The sequence below is a fragment of the Thamnophis sirtalis genome, unplaced genomic scaffold (genome assembly GCF_051295495.1).
Source record: "Thamnophis sirtalis isolate CommonGarterSnake01/CBP01778 unplaced genomic scaffold, rThaSir2_p1.2 scaffold_5, whole genome shotgun sequence".
NCBI classification, from domain to species: Eukaryota; Metazoa; Chordata; class Lepidosauria; order Squamata; family Natricidae; genus Thamnophis; species Thamnophis sirtalis.
This window is the reverse complement of record NW_028261385.1, coordinates 104,738,064-104,746,446: the sequence shown is the minus strand read 5'-3', so window position 1 is coordinate 104,746,446 and position 8,383 is coordinate 104,738,064. Positions and strand designations below refer to the sequence as shown.

The 8,383-nt window shown below is 40.8% G+C and overlaps 1 pseudogene; it reads right to left on the bottom strand.

Moving 5' to 3' along the window:
- Positions 1-1,388: 1,388 nt before the first annotated feature.
- LOC148045522 (E3 SUMO-protein ligase KIAA1586 pseudogene) lies at positions 1,389-5,389 on the bottom strand (annotated as a pseudogene).
- Positions 5,390-8,383: the final 2,994 nt, after the last annotated feature.

The following is an 8,383-nucleotide window of genomic DNA, read 5'->3' as shown; positions in this document are numbered from 1 at the left end:
GGAAGCTATAGTTTAATGATAAAGTAAAGATGGAATTTAATGTCTTCTGTAAAATAAGTTGGGCATTACCCTTTTATTTCTTTTACGCTTTTGTTTCTTTCCATCATTTTTATCTTTTGGTTCTTCTGACTCATTTCTTTCACTATCTTTTTCTTTTCTACCTATTTTTCTCTTTGACTCTTAGTTTTAGTTTTTATTTGTATGTCTTATAAAAAATAAACTTTATTTCAGAATGTCCTTTTCTATGTATAATTTATAATAAACTTAACTACTTTGCAGCTTATTCATATTTCTAGAAAAACCCAAATATATCCATTGAATGATTGATGAAAATTGTAAAAAAAAAAAAACCTAAAAGGACAGTGAAATTAATTCTAATTATGTCCCTTCCTTTTAGGCAAGATGGACTCTCCTTTCTATATTTTTTATTCTTAAGTAAAATTCCTCTAATCTATCAAAAACACAAAGTTGGTTTTTTTATCCAGTTTTGATCCTATATTTATGCATAAAAGTAAACCAAGGAGAGAAGTAACCTAGAACTAAGGAGAAAATTCCTAACAGTGAGAACAATTAACCAAATTGTCTTCGGAAATTGTGGGTGCTCCACAGTGGTGGGATTCAGCCAGTTCGCACCAGTTCGGGAGAACCGGTTGTAAAACTTTCTGAGCAGTTTGGTAAACTGGTTGTTGGAAGAAATCATTAGGGCAGGTTGTTAAATTATTTGAATCCCATCACTGGTGCTCCAACATGGAAGCTTTTAAGACGAAACTGGAGAGCCATCTATTAGAAATAGTATAGATGAGATCAGAGAGTTGCACTAGATCCGTGATAGTGCCACAGGTGGCATGCAGAGCCCTCTCTGTGGGCACATGTGTCATTGCCAGCTGCATGAAAACAGCCAACGATGCCCCCAAAACAAGGTGTTTTGGCCATTTCCAGGCCAATTTTAGCTGTTTTTCAGGCCATTTTTAGGCTGTTTTTGGCACGCTGGCAGAAAAACAAAAAAACGCCCCAAAACGGCCCAAAATGGCCTGAAAACACCTGAAAACAGTCTAAAATGGGCCCCAAACCAGTCAAAAAACAGGCATGTGCGCACCGGCCAGCTGGTCTTCGGGTTTCTGGTGCTCCAGCGCATGTGCATGTATGTGCGTTCTGGTTTGGGCACTTGGTGCTGAAAAGGTTCACCATCACTGCACTATATGCTGCAAGGTCTCTTTCAACTCTGTTACTGTTATTGACTATATGAAGCCCTTGATTTCAAATGATGTTTTAAAAGAAAATATTTTTGTGAGAAGGATAGCAATTTTACATTTGAATTCCTTTAAAAAAATTAGGTAACTATTGTATTGATTTGATGATTTAATTTGTTTATAAGATGTCTATAGAATTCAGTGAAAGTAGTTTCCATTCTGGACACCAAGATATTCTTCTTTGTTGATTGACTCAAAGACCACGGTTAACCCAAAAACAAGATCCCCACCATAAAAAAGCTGGGAAAGAAAATGGACCAAGAACTTGATGCAATAACTTGGTCTCTTCATCTCTTGTGTCTTAAGTTTACTCGGTTTTTTGAATTACTCTGAAAAAGAAATTATCCAAGCATAAACATTTGTGCTACAATCTCCTTAAGGAAAGCAGACTATTGGAACTTATTTGGAATTTCTTTAACATCCTTCAGCACATTCCTGAAATCCCTGTAGTTCAACCGTTCAATAAATTCAACATCTCTAAGAGCCCTTGTGTGCAGTGGTTAGAATACAGTATTGCAGGCAGTGGTGGGTTCCGGATCCCGGTGCAACCGGTATGGTGAAACAGGGCCCAGTGTCTCCCACATGCACGCGCGCACATGCACACAGCATGCACATGCGGCCTTACCACCACAACGCCTCTGGACGCCTCCATGATGCTCCAGCTGCTCAGCAAAGCATCATGCAGGCACCATATGCTCCATGCACATGCGCGGAAGCGCCGAAGAGCTCAAATAGAGGTAAGGACCTTGGGCGGGTGGGTGGGTCCTCCTTAGCACCATACTGGAACGGTATCCGGTGCTCCTGGCAGGTACCGGTACACCCATACTGGGTCGTATTGTCTGAAACCCACCACTGATTGCAGGCAAACTCTGCCCACAGGCTGGTGTTTGATCTTCACAAGGTTCACAAATCCTAAAAATACAAAGTTACATCAATGTGATGCTACAAAAGATGAAAACTTATTCAGAAGCAATAGAAAAATATTTTTTCTCCATTATGTATGAACACAATGTATCGTTTTTACTTATTTTTTTGAAACAGCTCCAAGGCCTTTTGCTGTCAATAAAGTAATTAAGAGTCACCTCTCTTGATTTGTCCTTGATGTGACAGGATATTTCCAGATATGGGTCCTGAATTTGCACATTATCTTATATATAATGTAAAAGATGACGTCTCATGCCTCTATCAATTCCAGAAGTTTCTTTCCCAGAGATTCTTGGCATAACCAGCAACTTTGGCATTCATAAACTCACAAGGTCCTTTAACACATGCTAAGAAACATTTTTCTCCTGTACATGTGAATGAACATATGCATGGCAGAACTCTTCTAAATTTCTAGAATATTGATAATACAAACTGTATGGGACATAAAGGCTTTGTAATCCATGTTTTTAAACATTTAACAAAATATATTTCATACTATTATGAAGGATGTTCTGAGGACTCCTCTCCAAGATGGCTACTGAATGGTAAGGGATTTTTTGTCTCTTGTCTCTTCTGATTTTGTTGCCAAAGCTGGTTCTGTGGCAGTGCTGCTCCCTGGATTTGAATGGGAGCATTTAAGAATGAACTAACATACCTTTTTGGACAGTCATGAATCAATGGTGGGTTTCAAAAATTTTTGGAACCTCTTCTGTAGCTGTGCCCTGCTTTGTGGGAGGGGCTTGCCACTCATGTGACTGGGTGGGAGTGGCTTGCCACCCATGTGACTGGGTGGGAGTGGCTTGCCGCCCATGTAACTGGGTGGGAGTGGCTTGCTGCCCATGTGACCGGGTGGGAGTGGTCAAGATGATGTCACTGAATTCTTTGCTCCAATGGATAAACTACAATAAGATTAAAATAAGTACACAAAACAATAAAAGAGCTACTTACAGAAGGAAGATGACTGTCCTTGCCAGTCTTCAGTATCACTGACTCCAATGAATGGCCTGCACACAGAAGAGACACAGAAATGAACTCTTCCATTGCATGCACTGCATTAGGATGAAACAAGCACACAAAACAATAAAGGCAGCTACTTACAGAGGCAAGATTACTGCCTTGCCGGTCTTCTGCACACCACCATCTTGCTCTAATAACCTGCGCAAAGAAGAGACACAGAAAGGAAGGCTTTAATTGCATGCACTTATATTTTACATAAGAATAACACAATGAAAGAGATACACTCAAGTACTTGTTTGTGTTATTGGGTTTCTGGTTGTTGATATTTCCATATGGTTCTTAGGCTTCCAGACTCCTCATTTGCAGCTTTCTTGGTCTTTATTCGTGGATCATCAGCCATGTGGTGGTGCACTCTGAGCTACCTTTTCACTGCAGGAATTGGATCCCATCTTTCAACAGGTATGCCAACAACCCTTATCACCATCAGATTACTTATGTTTGGAACAATTAGGCGGGTTCTTTGCTCTGAACATATGAGGTTCATTTTTGAGAACCCCCTTTCCACCTCTGCTGAACTAACAGCAATTATCCTGACAATATCTCTAGCTTTTCTGATACCGTCAGGAATTTTGTACTTGTTTGGATTTTTTAGCACATTTTTCAAAAAATCTCTGTAATTCTTCAAATTAATTTCGTAATTAAAAAATTCACCAAATTCAAACAATGCTGCCTCTGCCTCAGCCCCAGCCCACGGAATGACTACATCTTCAATGTTCCAGTATTCCGGCTCCAAATATGTGATAAAGTGTAATTTGTTTGGGGTTGGCAATTGGCTACCTATTTTTAGATAGTCGCAATTCATCAACTTTTTCTTCAAATTGGTGATGATGCTTGACAGAATCTTGTCATGAGGAAGGGCAACAAATCGTTGATTTGGAGCTAAGTTGATGTTTTTGAAGGCTTGTGTTTTTAGCATTGCATCAATGTTGTTTTCATGTGTGCCCTTTCTCTAAGCACTTCAAAAGCTTTGATTGTTCGCAATACTAACTTTTCGGCCTTGATGATATCTGTGTCTCTCCCCTGCAGGGCATTTGACAGACAAGAAATCTCATTTAGAATATCTATCATAAGGGCCAAATCCTTCAAAAAAATTAGATTTTCAAAATGGGAAGCCATGCCTGGGAATCTTTCATTGCCCAGAAAAAAACTGATGTAGCACTGGATACACACCATGGTTGCCCTTAAACTATAGGCAGCCCATCTTGGTCCCAAAACTCTGCCAATCTTCACAATTTCAATGCCCAATTGTTCAGAGTTTTGGGAAAGGTCATTCTGGCTCTTGCAGGATTTGTGGAAGGTGGTGTGTATTTTATCAAGGAAGATCTTGAAGTGGTTGAGTTGCTTTATTTCTCTTATTGCATCATCCAGCACAAGTTGGAGACAGTAGTTCAAGCAGTGCCAGATTATGATGTTTGGGAAGTCTTGAGCTATTCTGGTGCTGATTCCAGATTTTCTTCAAAGCATAACGTTGGCACCATCGGAGCAGAAAGCGATTAAATTCTTCTGGAGATATTTGGTGGTAAACCCAACTTTACGCAAGCTTCCCATTGCGGCAGAACATATGGTTTCCGCATCTTGTTTCTCTAATTCCAAAAGCTCAATGAAAATGGTTGCTGGGCATTCTGGATCCTCAACTCTAACAAAAACTATCAGCACTGCTTTCATTGAAAGTTGTTGAGGCTTCATCGATTATTAGGCACACCTTTAGATTCTTTGCAATAATCCTGGAAAACATGATGGTTTTGATTTCATTCACAATAAATTCAACTATTTTCACTGTGGATCTCCGTGAATGCAAGCCAACTCCCACATTCACTCCAACCGTAAATTAGCAAATTTACTTGCACTTCAATGTCTGAGAATGGATTACATCTTTGCGCCATATCGTAAACAGTAGAAAATATTTTGCAAGTACTGGATAAATGTTTGTGAGTTGACTTATCTACAGATTTGGTTAAAGCATCCTGCTCCCATTGTTTACTGCTCTCCAAGCAAATAAGGTGTGCTTTTGACTGAAAATGTTCCTTTAATTTTTTTCTGAGCGATGCTTGTTCTGTCTCCTTAGTTTTCCCTGATGGAACAACCTGGAAATGTTTCCACTCTCTAGAAACATGAATACCTTTCTCTAATGAAAATATGGGTTTTTCACAGTACTCACAACCTAACCTCTTGTCGGATACTGCCAGTCCATCATACATGTCCTTGAAGTGTCTGTATTGCTGAAAACTCCAGCAGTGAGGAAGTTGTGGAACTTCAGTGGAGGAGATGGACTTTCTGCTTTCTCCGACCTCAAGTGGTGGAAGTAGTTGTGCTGCTGCTACTGCTACTGCTGGTGGTGGTGCTGGTGCTGGTGCTGGTGCTGGTGGTGCTGGTGCTGGTGCTTGTGGTGCTGGTGACTGTTGTGGATCAGCTGATTCCTCAGTTTTTGTTTTTTGGGAGAAGAAAGTGGTCATATTCGGTTGCCTCTTCTTCATGCTATTAAATAATACTAACTGCAAAAGAAATAAAACAATATTGGACTCAATTGTGGTTGTAAGCTGAGGACTACAGGTAATAGAAGGGACCTCTGCTTTCACCCAACAATGTACAGTCTTTTCAGGAAGAATGTCCCCCAACAAACAGGAAAGATATAAACAAACAGGAAAGATATAATCTTTCATCCAAGAAGTTAAATCAAGAATGAATGTCATAAGTAGATTCACAGAGCAATACAGATTTCTTTTTCTGAAATTTAGTTCTCAGTTCAAAAAACAGGAATATATGAATTAGGTTCAGTACTTAGAACAGACCAATTAGCTATTCAAGAGTTAGTGGTTAGAAGCAATGGTAAAGCAAGATATGGATTTAAAACCAGAAATATTTTGTTGGCTATTTGAAAGGGAATATAATACATATTTAATTTTACATATGTTAGCAGCTGCTGGAATTATGTTTGCACAACAGTGGAAAAACAGAGATATGAAAATGAATAAGTATTAGAATGTGCAGGAATAAATAAATTGACAATTAAAATCAAGAAGGCTTCAAATACTTTTTCATGTGGGATTTGTTTTATCAATTGCTAACTAACAGAAACAGAAATTAGAAATCTAAAAGTATAAAAGAAAACACCAATTATGTAAGGAAAGGTCACTAAAATGCATAAGGAAATATTATTAGAACTTGATCATTATGAATGTATAGATAACTGCAGGACATTACACACCCACACACACAAACTATGACAGTGCCGGGAAAACGCCAAAAAATAACAATTTTCCCCCAAAACACTGCAGATGAAACCAGTTTTTTTCCTTAACCATAAGGACAGGAAAGACAAAGCCACTGGAATAAAAACCATCAGGGCATTGTGAGAAATTATAAAGGACAGTGCCAGGAAGCTCACAGAACCAACAACCACCTCACAATTACCTAAACAACCAAGTATCACACAGAAACACACAAAATCTGGCAAAGCTGCCTTGCACCAACCTGGCCTGCCCATAGAAAAGCAGCCACTTTGAGAAACATAAACCATGCACCAACCTGCACACTTAAAAGCAACATATTGCATCACAAATAAAACATTTGCAAAAAGGAATAACATTTCTTGTAATAAACATATTATATAAACAATAAATAAATAAAAATTTCCTAAAAATAATTAAAAAAATATTCTATAAGTAATTTAAAAAATCCTTAAATACCATTACAAATATTCTATACATAATAAATTACAATGAAACCATTTAAAAATATTCTATCCACAATACTTTTAAATGTATTGAGTATAGAATATTTTTAAATAGTTTATTTTAATTTATTGTTGGTAGAATATTTTTTTAAAATAGTCAAACACAATTTTAAAAAGATTTCACCAACAATAATTTAAAATGAAACCATTTCAAAGTCAGGTAAGCTTAAGCAGGGAGCAGGTAAGCTGGACTGAAGGGACAAGGGACAACCGGGTCAGCTTGGCCCGCCACCTGAAGGCCTTCCCTCGTGAAAGCCACGAGCTGGCGTAAGCTAGCCTCCCGCTGCCGCCCACCCCCTTTTTGCCACGTGGCGTACCCCACCTTCAGGCCTTGCCTCACGAAAATCGCGAGCTGGTATAAGCTAGCCTCCCGCTGCCACCGCCACCCACCCCCCTTTGGCCACATGGCATATGCCAGTTCATGGCTTTCGTGAGGCAAGGCCTTCATGCCTTCCCTCACAAAAGCTGTGAGCTGGCGTAAGCTAGCCTCCCAACGCTGCCCACCCCCTTTCGGCCACGTGGCATATGCCAGCTCGCAGCTTTCACGAGGCAATGCCTGAAGGCCTTCCCTTGAAAAAGCCATGAGCTGGCATAAGCTAACCTCCCACCGCAGCCGCAGCTGCCCACACCCTTTCGGCCATGCAGCATACACCAGTTCACGGCTTTCGTAAGGCAAGGTCTGAAGGCCTTTCCTCGCAAAAGCCATGAGCTGGCATAAGCTAGCCTCCCACCGCCACTGCTGGCCACCCCCTTTTAGCCATGCAGTGTACACCAGTTCGTGGCTTTCATAAGGCAAGGCCTGAAGGCCTTCCCTTGCAAAAGCTGCGAGCTGGCGTAAGCTAGCCTCCCACTCCCTGCCTCCCCTCACGCTTAGTTGCTTACCTGAGGGAAGCAGCAAGCTGCTGGAAGGCGAAGCAAAGCGAAATGAAATGAAGGGAGGACCCGATCAGCAAGCGCGATGTGACAGCTGCTCGGGAACGACTCTTTTCAAAAGAGAAAGACTCTTTTCAAAAGAGGAATGTTGGCCGTTGGCGCCGCACTTTTAAATGGGTGTTAGAGGTGGGTGGGTCGACTCCAGTCTGCTCACTGATTGGCTGGACTCCATCCAATCAGTGAGCGGCAGGCCTGGCTAGTTTAGTGCAGACAGGCGGGGGAACAAGCGAGCTGCGATGGAATGGGCAGGGCGAGCGAGCGACAGAGCTGGGGCAGGTGTTCCAGAACTTACTTCTGGGTCCACCGGTGGAACCTCTTCTAACCGGTTCAGTAGATTTGATGAACCAGTTGTACCGAACCGGTGCGAACCAGTAGGAACCCACCTCTGTCATGGATCCACCTGAGAAGGGGAGTCTTGAACATTCCAGTTTCCTTTGGGAGCAGTCGGAAAGTCACTGATGCATGCCTGGGTTTTAATTTTATTTTTTGAATTTTCTGGTTTCTTCTGCTTTTTATCTTTTGGTTG